Below are 15,749 nucleotides of genomic sequence, written 5' to 3'. Positions count from 1 at the left end.
CTCTTTTCTTATTGAATCCTGGCATCTTCTGATGCAAACATATTCTCATCACCAAACAGCAATGCCAAAGAACTCACACGAATTTAGGAATTTCTAAGAGATTGTGTCAAAGAAACTTCAATGTATTCCTGAAACTCTACCTCCATGTATCAAAGGCTGATATAAAGACAGAAACTGATGTTATATAAAATATGGAGAAATTAAAAGATCCCAATTTTAGCACCTCTACTCCTAACATAGAAGGTGACGAGAAAATGTAAAAAGATCTGAAGTACCTGAATTAACCCTGGAAATGCACCCACCACTGGGATATCAATCAGTTCCCTGATTACAGGGATTTTGTCCATTTTGTGCTCACTCTGTTCCCACCATCTAGCATCGTATTTTGGTGTTGGCAGGCTCTAAGTAAATATTTACAGAATGCATGAATGAATAAAAGGATAAATGCATGAACCAAAGGAAACCAAGAGGAGCTTGAGGAAGGCTAGGATGAGGAGCACACTCCCAGTAGCTCATTCAGTGTTGCCCATTGAAAGCTCCTGCAGGATCAGTGGTGACAATGGTGCTAGTGCAGGTGGCAGTGATAGTGGGGGCAGGAGTAACAGTATGGAGATGGTAGAGTATTCTTTCTCTTCCTAACCCTGTCCCTCCACTCCCTGGACAGGCAGAAAGACACAGGATGTGTATAGTGGAGAGGTCTTTGTTACTCCTGGAAAAATTTTAAAAATCAAATATGATTTCAAAGAACAGAAATATTAAGCCTGAGGTGCATGCTTACTCACGTGATCCATGTGCATAATATACTTGCCTTACTGTAAATATGTTTATCAATGAACTGAGGATACACAGAAATCATGTTTTTAAATATATTTTATTGATGTTATCACAGTTGTACCATTTCCCCCCCTTCATTCCCCTTCACCCCACACCCCTCCCCCCTGGTATCCCCCCTACCTTAGTTCATGTCCATGGGTCTACATTTCCCATACTATTCTTAACCTCCCCCTGTCTATTTTATACCTATCATTTATGCTTCTTATTTCCTGCACCTTTTCCTCCATTCTCCCTGCTCACTTTCATATGCCAAATTTGTGGCACTGACAAATTGTATAACAGAGGTGTGGGAGCTGGACAGCGCCCTGCCTGTGTATGCTTATGTGGTTGTCCAGTTTTGTTGGTGCATCTGCACTCATCGTAGCATAGCATTATTGTCTTTTTCCCTCATAGGTCATCTATGTGGAAGCAAAGTCTAAATCATATTTATTGGCAACAGGGAAATACTGTGCTGTGAGGGCAATGTGTGTTTCCCCCCTCTTGCTGCCCACTGACTCCCACCACACACATCATACCACATACACAGATGTGCGTATCCAGTCGGTTTTATGCAACAGCACTTCCAGCTGAGACAAAGAAAGACCCAAGGTCCAACCAGAAAGGATTATGCATAGCCACAGAGGAACATTAGCTGAGTATATAATTAAGTAAATGGAAACCATGAATGAAAGGTTTCTAAATTACCTAGTGATGCCTTAAGTGAATTGCTACAAGAACTATCTGAAAATCACTGGCACACATATATTGCTGAACATAAAACTTGGAATGTGCTACAGTTTTTAAGAAGCACAACCAGGATTTCATAAAGCATGAATATTAATGTACCTGCTTATTATCTCCAATGATAGACTGCACCAGCTTCCTGAATGCACTGCACCTTATTGCCGGATCCTTACTGATTTACAATGAGTCATAGACTTTTATTATTAAGTGAGGAAATTGGGCATGCTTCAGAATATAGAACATCTAGAAAAATATACCTGAGTCACCTAAATACAAAAATATACACAATCAAAAAAAGTACTTTCCCAAGCAAAGTCTGCAGAGTTTCAAATAGTGTGTTAACAAATGCAAAATAAATATGATGTGGCCCAGTATAATTTGCTTTCCACCACATTGAATTATAATTTAGAATAAATGAAAAAGTGAGAGTTGCTACTGATTTTGCTGGGCAAAAAGCCAGCAAAAAAATATTTATACCATCATCTGACATATTATTCCTTATGAGTGGCTAAATTATCAAATGACAGCAGCCCCATATTATGTGATTGAACATTTATTTTTGGGTTTTGGCCTGAAAGAATGAGTAGTTTTCAGTATGCATATCTTCTCTGTTTTGTTAACATAAATAAGTGATTAGCATTAGAGGAATTAATTGTACAAAATATGCTATAATATGATGGCTTTGTATATATGAATGGAGGGTCAATAGGAAGAGAAATAAAGGGTATTTTCAAAAACTTGATTGTAAGAACCATTATCCACCAAGGAGCCCTTGGAACCCAGGAAGAGTAAACATATCCTCAAAGGAAAATTCACTTTCAGGATCCTGGCACTCCAGCATTCCAGGTTTCTGAATGAAATGCCGAGTACATGCTGGCCCTAATGAGAGCCGCAGGAGTTGGCTCAGTCTCCCAGGCCCAGGACTACCAAGTCACCTGCTATTTTGCTTTTGTAACTACATTTTATGAAAATATTCAACCAACTGCATAAGGTGACAAATTCAAAGCCATAGGCTGTTAGGGTATAATAACGTTCAATTGGATTGATATTTCTACTGTTAGTGGGTCCAAGAAAAGGCTGATAATCATCCATCTGATATAATCACCTTTGGTTTGTTTTCAGAATTTAGGAGATTATAAAGTAAGGGAACCACATCGTAACACGGTTTGTAAGTGAAAGCACACATTATTCTATGTTTTATTGTTGCCTGAAGACAGGATTATAATTCTATGGACTGAGTGTTGGATGAAATAAAAGCACTCTCAGAAATTCAAAAGCAATAACTGAAATGTGGACCCCTGAAATAAAAAGTCCTACTTATCAGCCTTCACTGTCTAAAAATAAAGCCAAATATTCTCATTTCGAATACAAGTAAAATATTAGTTTTAGGGCATATTTAAAAATTAAACCTAGCAAATATACTTTATCAAACTTCAGATTCAACTACTTATTCAAGATGTTTTCATTTGAATTATTTATAAATTTCATATATATCAAAGGGCATATCACGTATAAATAATACGTGAATATAAGTAGATAGTAGACCGTGTTCCCACAAGGTGCCTTAAAAAATACAATAAAGTCAAAGGTCTGGAAGCCCTCTCTGCACTTACCCCCAAACACGCTGTCTACCCAGCAGAGGAAACCACAGCTCCGAATCTTGGATGTATAATCCCCATTTTCATGGCTTTAATTTGCAGTTTGATTCCATCTGGGTTTAACCACAGATATAACAAATTATTGCTCAGTTAATATATATTTTATATTAATAGTTTAAAAGAATAATATGCTATGGTTTTTCTATATTGGGCTTTTCTTTGCTCAATGTTATTTTCCTGACATTTGTCTAGAGTGAAACACATTTCTTTTATCTCCATTCCACCTCCACTGATTTTTTAATTTATATATGGCTTCTTTGTAACTTTTTCTTTTAATCTGGATTAATCATATAAGGATGTGTCAATTTTATTAGGCTTTCAACATTTTAAATATTTTAATCCTCTCTATAGTATCTTTATTTTCTTACATTACTCTATGCTCCTATTTTTATTTCCTTCATTCCATATTTTTAGCACATAGGAAATATTATTCTGGCCTCCACAGTTGTTAGGTAGGAATCAACTGTCTGGCATTTCTTTACAGGTAATTCTCTGGCATTTCTTTAAAAATTATTATCACTTTTAAGGTTTTTTTTTAACGCTATGTAGTTCCACATTCATTTGTCTAGGTATGGATTTTTTCCATTTTAAGTTTATTGTTATTTCTGAAGAAGAAGATTAATGCATTTCAACAATTAGAAAAAATTCTAGTCTTTCTTTCCTTTAAAAAAACTGCTGGGATTATATACCCTAAGAATCCTGAAACACCAATTCAAAAGAACCTATGCACCCTAACGTTCACAGCAGCACAATTTACAATGGCCAAGTACTGGAAGCAATCTAAATGCCGACATATAAATGAATGGATCATAAAACTGTGGTACATTTACACAATGGAATACTGTGCAGCAGAAGGAAAGAAGGAGCTCCTACCCTTTGCAACAACATGGATAGAACTAGAGAGTATTATGCTAAGTGAAATAAGCCAGGCAGTGAAAGACAAATACCATATGATCTCATCTATAAGTGGAACCTAATCAACAAAACAAACAAGCAAGCAAAATATAGCCAGAAACATTGAAATAAAGAACAAACTGACAGTAACCAGAGGGGAGGAGGGAGAAACCAGAGATCACTTTAAAATAAATTCTTAGTGTGGAGTTTTTTTTAAACCTGAGGATGGTAAGAATTGGGGCCATCTACTCACTTGAGGAACAGCTTATGGTTATATGTCTTCAGGAGAAATTCATTTCCTCCTCTTTCCAGACCTATGAAAAAACAACCAAGTTTCTAATGTGCCTCCCTATTTGGGGTAATTTTTTGCAGTCAGTATTCTCACTGTGAGTATAGCTTTTCAGAGTTCCTGGATTTAGGTTGACTGTCCTGATTTGACAACATGTCTTGTCTGGACTCTTGTTTTGTCTCCTTTCCCTCAAAAAAGTGTGGAAACAAGAGCCTTAAGTCCCTTATGATTGGTAGAAGTCCTTGGCAATCCTTCTCTTTACTTATTAGGGTCTGCATCCCATTTTATTTTTGATCTCTAAGGATACTCTTTACTTTCCTAAAACAAAAAGACATGGTTTTGAAAATATTGCTCTTTTTATGATATGTGCAAGATTTAAAAAATAAATATATATAGCCAAGGTGTTTATATTTGCAGTGGTGGTGGTTGTTATTGTTGCTTTTTCCTGGTATCCAGTTCCCCATATTTCCAGGAACAATTCAGTTTTTCTACAACTTTTCTACTATCCTCACTTTAACATTGTATGGAACATGGTGCTTTAACAAAGAATGCAAGCTTTCATCATTAAACCTAGACAGCCATGACTAATATCTAGAAAGAATTCCAGAAAAAATAAAGATTTTCAGTAGTTTTCAAAGGTGCACAGTCCAATGAACCCCATCAATTCTCTGTTTTGTTGTTAAGTCTCCAAGTAGAGAAGCTGGTTGCAGTTGACAAATGCCTCCCTTCCAACTACACCTCATTTCTACCTTTAATTAATCTGAAGCAGAGAAAAGGCTAATCAGATGTTCACTTCATATCTTTGGGAGCTTAACACATATTTAACGACAACCAATTAAGATGCATTTTTCTCCACGATCCAGGTGTTACTGCATTCCCGGTTTTACAGAGCAGGAACATGCCGTGCGGGGAGGCTGGGAAGCGGCCCGAGGTCCCAGTGGGGCAGAGTCAGGATGCAGGCTGAATGCAGGAATGCCCCCTCTGAAGTCCAGTCACTGAGCCAACGTGCCATGTGCCTACTTTATTAATATTAATGATGTTTTACTCCAATGAATAATTTATCATCTATTTTCAGAATTTTTTGTGGGAACATTTCATTCACTCGGTGCATTCAACCAGTACTTCGCTTGCAGTAAGTGTACAGTAATTTTCAAAGCGCTCTTAGGACATCAGTTATTGTGTACCCATGGCCATTCAGTGTTGGGCAAGTTTGATGACCTTCATCCAACAAATGGAAAAGCAGACACAGAGAAGTTTCAGGCGTGCCCAGAGCCATTTAGGACTGCGGCCCAGCTAGGCCATCTCATTCTTTAACCCTCCTCCCTCACTTACACTTGCACTTGAAAAATGACAATCACCTTATGAAAATAGTGAGCACACTGGGCATCCAATATGTTCTGGAAGACAGAGCAATCAGAGAAGCAAGCATGGGGTCCAGCTTGGGGTGCAGAGGACTTTGGGGGCCGTGTGTGGTCCCCTGGGAGAGAAAGTGGGGCTGACATGTGACCACCCTTCCCTCCCAACCCCCCCCTCCCACACCACTCTCCTCTATAAATAACCATTTGTTATTTGTGCACAGTTTATAAAAATGAGGGCAAGTGCTGTATTAAATCAGGAAGATTAGAAAGAAACTTTTTGGAATGACAATTTAGGAGCAATCTTACCCTTATACACTCATCTTCATGCTTAAAATGACTCTGATCATAAAATAAAATCAATAAAATCTGCATCTCTTGATTCTTATATGTAATCATAGGATTTAGAAAATGTTTATACATTTTATGTGCTTATTAAATATTTTCTGTTTTAAAGGAGGTTTGGGTTCCCCCCATACTCCTTCACTGACAGGAAAAAAAACTACATTGCCAGTTCTCCTCAATGCAAAGCAATGTTCAATTCCCGAAACACCAGGCACTAACTATGAAGCTCTCCCTTGAGCACTGTGACTGGCCTCAGGTTGTTCTTCTTACAATGGGCGAGGAAGGCCCTGCACTCCTCCCAAGGCTGTTGTGGGGCCTTGTCAAGGTTAATTTTATCCGTCTCCTAGACTGGACTAAGGGAGCCCGGACAGCTGATGAAACATTATTCATGAGTGTGTCCGTGAGGGTGTTTGCAGAGAAAATCAGCATTTGAGTTGGTAAAATGAGTAAAGGAGAGTGCCCTAGGACTGCGGGGCATCACCCGTTCTGTGGAGGCCCTGAGTAGAACAAAAAGGCAGTCGAAGGGCAAGTTTGCTTGTTGTTTTAGCTGGGATATCTATATTCTGCTGCCATTGGACATGGGTGCTTCTGGTTCTCAGGCCTTCAGACTTGGACTGAATTACACCATCAGCTTTCCTGGGTCTCCAGCTTGCAAACAGCTTATCATGGGATTTCTCTGCCTCCATAATACCGTGAGCCAATTCCAAGAATAAATCAATATATATCCTATTTGTTCTGTTTCTCTGTGAACCCTGATACTATTTTATTTTTATTTTTTTAAAGATTGTATTTCTTTATTTTTAGAGTGAGGGGAAGGGAGGGAGAAAGAGAGAGAGAGAAACATCAGTGTGTGGTTGCCTCTCACACTCCCCCTACTGGGCACCTGTGCCCTGACTGGGAATCAAACTGGCCACCCTTTGGTTTGCAGGCCAGCACTCAATCAAATGAGCAACACCAGCCAGGGTGAGATACTATTTTAAATAAGCCAATATATAAGATTATGATTGTAGAAGGTAAGCATATTAGGGCCCCTCTCTTCAAAGAATTTAGAACCAAGGAGTAAAATGCCCTCATCAATTTGATGCAGGACTGACAAGAAGCCATTTTACTACAAGCCTATCATCTCTTACCCAAAAGTTATTGGGGCAAATAAAGTTACACATTTTAGAATTAGAATTCTTCAGATTCTAAACAGGCAACATCGTACATATACAGTTCAGCAGGTACAGCTCCATAATGAAGTACATTCACGCTTCCATAACAAAACAGGACTCGTCACATTGCCGGGATAAATAAAGAGCACAAAGAGCCTCATGTCAGTTCAGATCTGGTTTTGTCTAAAACCGAACGAAGGGAGGGCAGGCTCTGCCACTCGTAAGTTGTTATGACGTCTTTTTTATTGTTCTTTTCAAAGCTTTGGAGATTTCCAAATTGTCTATAAAGAGTTGTAATATCTGAGGAGTGTTCAACTGAATTACTGATCGTCTGTGTCTTACTCCATATATTCTCCTCATTGATCTAGATAGTTTTCTAGACCCTCACCTAGAATCTAGATGCGTGGGTTCCCTTTCTGTGGTGACAAGAAGCCAGCAATGGGCGTCAGAATCCCCTGAAGAACATTCCTATTTTATAGCGGCTGGGCCTTGCCCCAGGGCATTCAGACCCCGTCTGGCCCAAGTGGAACCCAGGACTTGGTATTTTCCCAAAGTTCTACAAATGGTTTTCTCCACACTGTTCAGAGAAAACCTTGATCTGAACAAATAATATTTTTGCTTTACATCTATGTGGCTTAATAGTAAAAGAAAATCAAGAAGAATATTTCATGTAAAACTAACCACTCCCCAAATCCAAAGTTGCTTTTTTCAAAAATCTTAGAGCTTTGGATGCTACAGTTTTGAAGCATTGGGTTATCCTGAAAGTGGGTTGCCCGCTTTATTAAATTCTTTGAGTGGCCTTTTTCAATTATTACTTTCCCCAAATGGACACTTCTATAGTTCACGCCGTGTGCACGGCGGACATGGCCCAGGCTTTGGTCTACAGCTGGTCCTGTTTGTCATCTCTGATCACTTAATTAAGCAATTTAATCCGTTTTTGGCATAAGGCCTACGAACCTTCTGTCAGAGAATCATGCTTGCTCGCTATTCACTTAAAAACAGGTAAACTCAGAATGGCACACATTTTCAGCCATTTCATCTAGCACACGATTCCCAAGAAGTTAGAAGCAATTATTTAAACTCTGAATTTTTTATTTACAAAATAAATCTAATTTTTTCTCAAATAACTCTACATCCCCTTGCAGTGGTATGAAAAAGTCCATTTTGACAGCCGGCCTAAGCTCTTTCCCCGCGAGTTGAAGAAGAGCAGTACAGGACCGCTTTTCTCTGCCCGCTTGGGCTCCTGAACCGTCTGTCCTTTCCCTTTCACAGGACGGACCTCTGAGCACTGCGGTTCCCCGGGACGTGTCTGCTGCGATGGAGGAGCAGCAGGACAATATTTTACTTTATCTCTCAGGTGTAGCGTGCTGTCATAGTCTTTTATACATTGCAGACAGGTTAATAAAATTCATGTTTACAATAACGTGAGCCTATGGCAAATACCTTTACTCCCCAGAGTATACTCTTGTACAGAAGCAAATCTGCACTCGTTTAGCATCTCAAGCTTATCAAAGCCATTCTCACAAATCTTCATATGCTTTTTCATGGTAACGAACTGATCTTTTCATGCTGTAGAAAGAAATACCACTTGCTGCAATAATACTTGATTGAAGGAAAGAGTCCCCACAAATAGATATTTTAAATAAATATTAATAATGCAAACTAAGTCCTTTCCTAATTATGGTAATGATGTGGATGGGTATGGAAGTCATTCGCTCTTTTATTTCATTAACATTTCGTAAGAATAATGTAAGTGCGAAAGCGCTACTCTGGATCCTTGGGCTGTGTTAGTGAAAAACAAAAGATATGGCATTTAGATGCTAGGGGAAGAAAATTTTAAATAATAAACTTAGGTTACATATATCCTGTGAAATGATGAATGACAAGAGAAAAAAGAAAAAAATGAATATGGTAAAACAAACAGGAGGGCAAGGGGGAGATAGTGGCAGAAGATGGGGGTATTCAGGGTAGGTAACAATTAAGCAAATAGACCGCATGTGGGAGGTGCCAGTACAAACGGAAAGCAGTGGGAGCAAGGAGGCTTGTCACCAGTACCCTCTATTTATCCACTGACCTCCACAGACAAGGGTCAAGGGACACCTAACTGGTCAAGGCTGATGAGTTCCCTGGCCCTCTGGCCCCCGGGGACAGCACAGTTAGGGCTGAGTTGCTCTAGAAACCATGTTCACCTGCCAGTACTCTCAGATTCTGTCCCTTCAACAAGATAAGGGACTCTTGAGTTAGCTAAGCAAGAAAATGGAATAAGAGTGAAAGTAGGACCAGAAAAACAACAAGGACAAATGAATCAGATTAGCAGCAAAAGGGTAAACAGAAAAGCAAAGCCAAATGGCATATGACCAGAGTCATTAAGAGGGAAAACAGAACAGCATGCCTAAGAACAGAGGAGCCCAAAGCAGGAATAACGGAAATCAGACATGGAGATGTAAGTAGCTCACACTGGCCTGGTAATTTCCTGTGATCTCTCACCCAGGTGAGCCAGCTCACCTGGCTCTCCTTGCCTTTCTGCCCCATAAAGTGTCCCCAACCATTTTACTGTATTTCATAGCCTTCTTCCAAACATTTTCTGGGAGAGGGGCTTTCTATGCATCTTCCTCCCCCAAGTACTAGGTTGGATTCTTTTACTTATCTCTTTAGCCATTCCAGATCCAACTAAAATAAGGATTTAATTTCACCAGCTGCCTCTTGAAAGAGAGTTAGCTATATCGATTCTTCTTCAGGCCTAGTGGACAGACAGATCGATGCTAAGTAAATCATTGGCTAGAGCTCCACAGGAGTCAGGATCTTACGGAGAATCTCTCGGCTCAATACTTGTACGCTGCACCCTGTACATTAAGCAGCCATCCCCCAAAACAAATACTAAAATGGGGTCTTTTAAGGGCAGCAGGTAATTAAGTCTCAAATATTAGGGCATAGTGCTTTGCCTGCAAAGCTGCTCACTTTGTTTAATTCTATTTATGACCCAAGACTGAAGACCAAGCACAAATGAAACACACCTGTTTTTCTCATTAGACTATGAGTTCTTCCAGGTTAGAGGTCCCATCGTATTCAACTTGAATTCCCTACACCTTCTTTGGTCCATAACACTAATTCAAAACACATTACTGAAATGTTTTCATTTCATTCAGGGCTAAGCACTGAAAATATATGGCCCCTCCTCTCCAGGTACCATCAAATGGTTAATAACTGATTAAGCACAAAAATAAATATTAGATGAACAACATGAGTTCAAAGGAGCATAATAAGAGAAATTGCATGTAGTCAAAATTACTTTTATAGTATATAACCTAAAATAATAAGCAATGGAAAAGTAAAAATTATGCATAGATCCAAGGAACAGAAGAAAATATTAAAGATCGTGAGGATCCTGATTTTTCTCCTATTTACCTCTCTTCGTCGAGATTAGACTGATATGGGGGGAAATAAATATGCAAATAAATGGTCTACAATTAAAAATCACATATATATTAAATAATTTTAAGAAATCTCCCTCGTGAGAATCCATCTGTGCGAGAAGCAAATAGGTACTAGAAAACTTGACTGGCCTGAGTAAGAAACAAGGAGCATGCCGAACTGCGACATGGTTGCTGTTCAGATCTTTATTTCACATATCCTCCCAGGTTCTTGCACTTCTCCAGTCACTCCCAAGGAGTAAGTTAGGTGTGCTTAAAGCTAGGGCAACTCTTTCAGTCCCCGGAGAACCAGGACCAAGCTGAATCTCAGGAGCTGAAATTTGGACGTGCTTCCCAAGTGCTGGGCGCACACACTAGGGGTAATGATGCTGTGGAGAGAGTGGGGGTGAAACTGATTTTGCTTTTTCTAGTGCCATTATTGCTGAATTATTGTTTTACAAATGTATAACTTTTGTTTCTTTTAGTTTCCTTCCACAAAATCGTTACAAAGTGAAGGATGCTAAGTAGCCCTTCTATTAGGGACTATAAAATGCAACCTCTTGGATACACAATGTGGCTAATCAAAATTATGTTAAACTGAGCAGAGGTTCTGAATAGAACTAGATTTTTTTAAAGCATATGTTCCTTGCAAAAATAGGCTATAACAAGAGTAAGTCGTTCTCGTTTTCACCTGCTGGGTTCCACAGGAAAGCTGGTTCAGTGCGACACAACATCCGGGGATGTTTGGCAGGAAGCAGTTCACACAAGCGTGTCTCCACAGTCTCTGTGTCTTCCCCTGTGCATTTAACAGCCCAGAGTCTTTGCAAAGTCAGCTATCAATTCAACAAACAAGTTGGAGAGTGAAGGACACCTCTTTCTAGACTAACCTTTCTTGGTGTGCCAGCCCAAATCGCCGGAGGATGAAAATATCCTGATCATGTTCATCAAAGCACGAGGTTCAGTGGAGGGCAAGTCAACAGGGGTTCCTCCACTCAGCTGTGGGTGTTGGTTCAGGGAGGGTGGGGGTCTGCCCTGCTGTCTGTAAGAGCAGATGTCAAAAAATCCTAACCACACCTCATTATCACCACTCCCAAAGGCCCTTTTCACAAAAGTGAAGTTTTTGGCAGAGATTCTAGTCAAATCATCTGCTCATCATTCTGCATTCCGCCTGCTGAAATGCCCTCAGGAGCTTCTGTCGGATGGGTATCACTTTATGTCTCAAATTGCTGCAGAACATCCTGGTGACCGGCTTTAAAAGTGAGGCTTTGAGTTAGAATGGGTGGTAGGTGGCATGTGAGAAAAGGCACTAAGATAACACTGTAAGAAAGTAGGAGCTTTTATGTGTATTTTAGGTAGGTCTGAAAATGAGCAAGAGATCTAATGTACTGCTTTACCTCAAATATTAACCAGATTCTTTTCTGTTGTACATTGTGTTAAACATCAGAGGGCCAACCGTTAAGCAAACAACCCCAAATCCATGATTTCATACATCAGAGACCCTCCACCTGACTCAGGGAAAGGAGTGCAAGGAAGTCGGCGGGCCATTCACAGCCCATAATGGAATACAATGTATAACACAATGCACTATTTCTATCACATGAAATAGGAATTCTACCAATTAGTACTACAGTACTAGATTATATGTCTACAATATAAATATAAATTCACAACCATAAACATAAGTTCATGAAAAAATACTTTTTTAAAAAGCGCCTTTTTTCCTAAGTTTTTATATGATCAGTCATTTACTTTTCTCTTGTAACTTTATGGACTACTTCTCCCTAAAAGACAAGCAAGTGGTGAAAAGTATGAAAAATAATTTATAGGATTAAACTTAAATTTAGAGAATTGTAACCACCATACCTTCCCTATAAATTAGCAACAATAATCCCTGCCCGACTTTTCTGATGGACATAACGGGCCAGCTCACCGACAGCAGCCCGAGAACCACTGTCACTTCCCCCACTGTCTCAAAATCACGTCTGGCATGGCCCTAGGGGTGCACTGTCATGGGCATTGAAGGTGTGGAGTCAGACCAGATATGAACCCTCATCAGAACTTATTTAAGGGTTAAGAGGAACATACACAAGCAACTCACTGATTTCTGGTACATAACTTCAGTGACAGAGGTATGCACAGGTTACTGAGGTAGCACAGAGTGAGAGCAGTTAAATCACACCGAATCCTATCAAGGGAAACTTCCTGAAGGAGGTTACACACTTGTTTCAGAGGGTGAGTAGCGGTTACTTGAAGGAGGAAAAAAAAACCATTTTAGACAAAGAGAGGAGTATAGTCAAAGGTTTGGGTACTCGGCACAGGAAGTCATGCTTAAATATGACTGAGACTCTACTGGTATTCTGTCTTTGGCTATAACAAATTAACACAAATTTAATGGCTTAAAACAACACCCAGTTCCTAGCTCACAGTTGTGTGATCAGAAAATGAGGCATAATCTGGCTCTGCTGGTTTTCCAGGATCTGTTCCCAGGCTCATTCTGATTGTTGACAGGACCCAGTTCCCTGCCGTTTTAAGACTGAGGTGCCCATTTCCTTGCAGGGTGAAGTCTGAAGGTTGTTCTCTGCTTCCAGAGGCCCCTTGCTCACCTGGATGCCCTTCCCCCATCTTCTGACCAAGCATGGTGGGTCAAGTCACTCTCACGCTGTGAATCTCTCTGACTTCCTTTCTGCCTCATCTCTTCTCTGAGTCTCCCTTCTGCTTTGTAATGTTGCTTTTAAGAGCTCATGTGACTACACTGTGCCATTGAGATAACCCAAGACTAATGCCCTACTTTAAGGGTGAACAGCAATCTTAGCTCCATCTATAAAGACCCTTCAAGCAGTGTATCAATTAGAGTTTGAACAGCCAGGGTTGGGAACCTTGAATTCCACCTACTGCAGTGGTGTGCTTTAGGCCATGAGCATGGGACGATCTTGCTGAGTGTGACAAGTAGCTAGGCAATGAATGTGGGGAACAGGCAGGGATTCTGTCAAATGGGGCTGTCAGCCATCAGCTCCTTCACCTCCCACGTGCCAACACCAAGGCCAAACAGACGGGCCCTTTTCCCCTCCCTCCCCCTTCTCTCAGCATCCTACTCGGTTTCAGATTAATCTCGTGTGACTTTATTCCTTAACCAGCCTGCCTTTGATCCTAGTTTTTTACCCATTTTCACTTGTACAAAACATTCTGTGTGTTCTGTAGACCTGGCAAACCTACTCTTGGTCCCTTAAAGTGAGTTGGCCCTTAGCATATAGCACAGCGCTCCCAGGGCTGTTCAGTTAAGGTTTACATCAGACACCACAGTGATCGTGTTTGAGGCAGCAGGCACCAAGCAAATGCTTGTTCAGGCCATGTGTTTACTGTAGCTCAGTGCTTTATAATTAATCATGCTCAGCTTCAAGTGCCCTAAAAATATAAGAACCCTCAATTAACAACTATGCCAAGTAAATAAGTGGGCGAAATGAAAGGAGCAGGAGGCTAAGGCTGCAGCAGTGTAGTGTGGCACACGCAGCAATAATCATACAGCCCCGCCCCCTGTAATGGGGAATGCCTGAGCGAACAATGATCTGCTTACACTTACCAAGAACGTAATACAGCCGTTCATTGGGAAAAGTGCTAGAAATACTCCAGAAATTTAAGCTGTCATCATCTCTACCTGATGAGTACTGGCAATGTCTTGCTTTTTTTCTTTACAGTACATATCTGAGTATTCTAAATCCTACATGATTATATATATATATATATATATATATATATATATGTGTGTGTGTGTGTTTATATATAATAACATAGTAATTGATCATTATAAATGGTCAGAATGATATCCATGGGAGAGTTTTAATACCTTAAAATATGAAAAAATAATGGTATATACTAAGATAAGGAAGGCAATTAATAGATTTAGGAAGTTATTTTAAATTAACAATTTGAATTAAAGGATTTTGTTACTATACACAAGTGAGGTTCTTTCTCTGTGGAGGATCGACGTGCCAATGGTCAACTCATTTTATGTCTGCCCATCACTACAACCAGGCTATGATATACCTGCATCCCTCGTTTCAATTCAGGACAACTCTAGGCCTGTCAGGAGGTATAAGCCTGAATTACCTATCATATTTTTTTTTGTTTTCTGTGATAATTTCATGATGCCTCAAAACCTTTCAATATGTAGAAAGGGCATGATGAAATTTCAGGCAGGTCTTTTTTTTTCATAGATGCTTCAGAATGTCACTAAACAAGATAGAGGAATATGAGCTGCATATGGTTTAATAAAGGAGCAGTTGTAATCGCGATGGTAGTGATTGTGGCAGAGATGGTAAAGTTTTCACCAAACCTGTGCTCTCATTTACTGAGTATTGAGCTAACCGTGGGAAGTGGCTGCCCTGCCTGGAACTGCATTTCCTGCCCAATCCTGGCAGCTGGGAGAGGTCACGATTAGTTCTCCCCAGTGGAATATGAGTTCGAGTGAGCTATTTCACATCTAGGCCATGAAGTTATGAAGTGATGCCTTTTCCACCCTCTTTTTAGATTCTTCTACCTAGATAAAGAAGACATGGAGATCTTAGGGGATGGCTAAGACCATATGAAAACAGCCTGGGTCCCTGCAACACAACACAGAAGACAGCCATCTGCAACCAGAACAACTCACACTGGACTGTTTATAGCACTAAAATCTTGGAGTTATTTTTTTTTATCACAGCTACTGTTTTCCTAAATAATACAATGATGAAGATAGCCAGGATTAATTTACATACTCCATCCCATTTAAAGTGTTTCTCCGATTCTGAGAGGTGGATACATTATTTCTTTTAACAGTAACAAGACCATAAAGTTGAAGGATCAAAGGTTTGGGAATCATGTCCAGGGTCTCTGACTTTTCAACACATGATCTTAACTGCAATGTGATATTTACAGGTTTGAAATTAGTCCAATGACCTTGTCTCCAAGGTGTCTGATCTATGAAATCATGCCCACCTAGAGGGAATGCCGAAGTTTAATGTATCAGTCAATGACCTGCATGATTAAGTTCTGTGCTTCACACCTGGAGGTGATGAGGAGCCGGCAAAGATGAGGAGATTAGATGTGAGAAA

At 40.0% G+C, this 15,749-nt stretch overlaps 1 protein-coding gene and 1 long non-coding RNA gene across 3 annotated transcripts in view; one reads left to right on the top strand and one right to left on the bottom strand.

Moving 5' to 3' along the window:
• Nucleotides 1-15,749, bottom strand: part of TMEM117 (transmembrane protein 117) — a 404,165-nt gene that overhangs the window by 148,143 nt on the left and 240,273 nt on the right. The gene's annotated exons all lie outside the window — the stretch shown is intronic.
• LOC128626825 (uncharacterized) lies at nucleotides 9,399-15,580 on the top strand. The gene is made up of 3 exons (XR_008390887.1): nucleotides 9,399-9,695; nucleotides 13,219-13,300; nucleotides 15,187-15,580. It is a non-coding gene; the product is annotated as an uncharacterized LOC128626825 (long non-coding RNA).

The sequence above is a fragment of the Artibeus jamaicensis genome, unplaced genomic scaffold, assembly GCF_021234435.1.
Source record: "Artibeus jamaicensis isolate MK-2021 breed Jamaican fruit bat unplaced genomic scaffold, CSHL_Jam_final contig_233, whole genome shotgun sequence".
NCBI classification, from domain to species: domain Eukaryota; kingdom Metazoa; phylum Chordata; class Mammalia; order Chiroptera; family Phyllostomidae; genus Artibeus; species Artibeus jamaicensis.
This window is presented reverse-complemented; position numbering and strand designations above follow the sequence as displayed.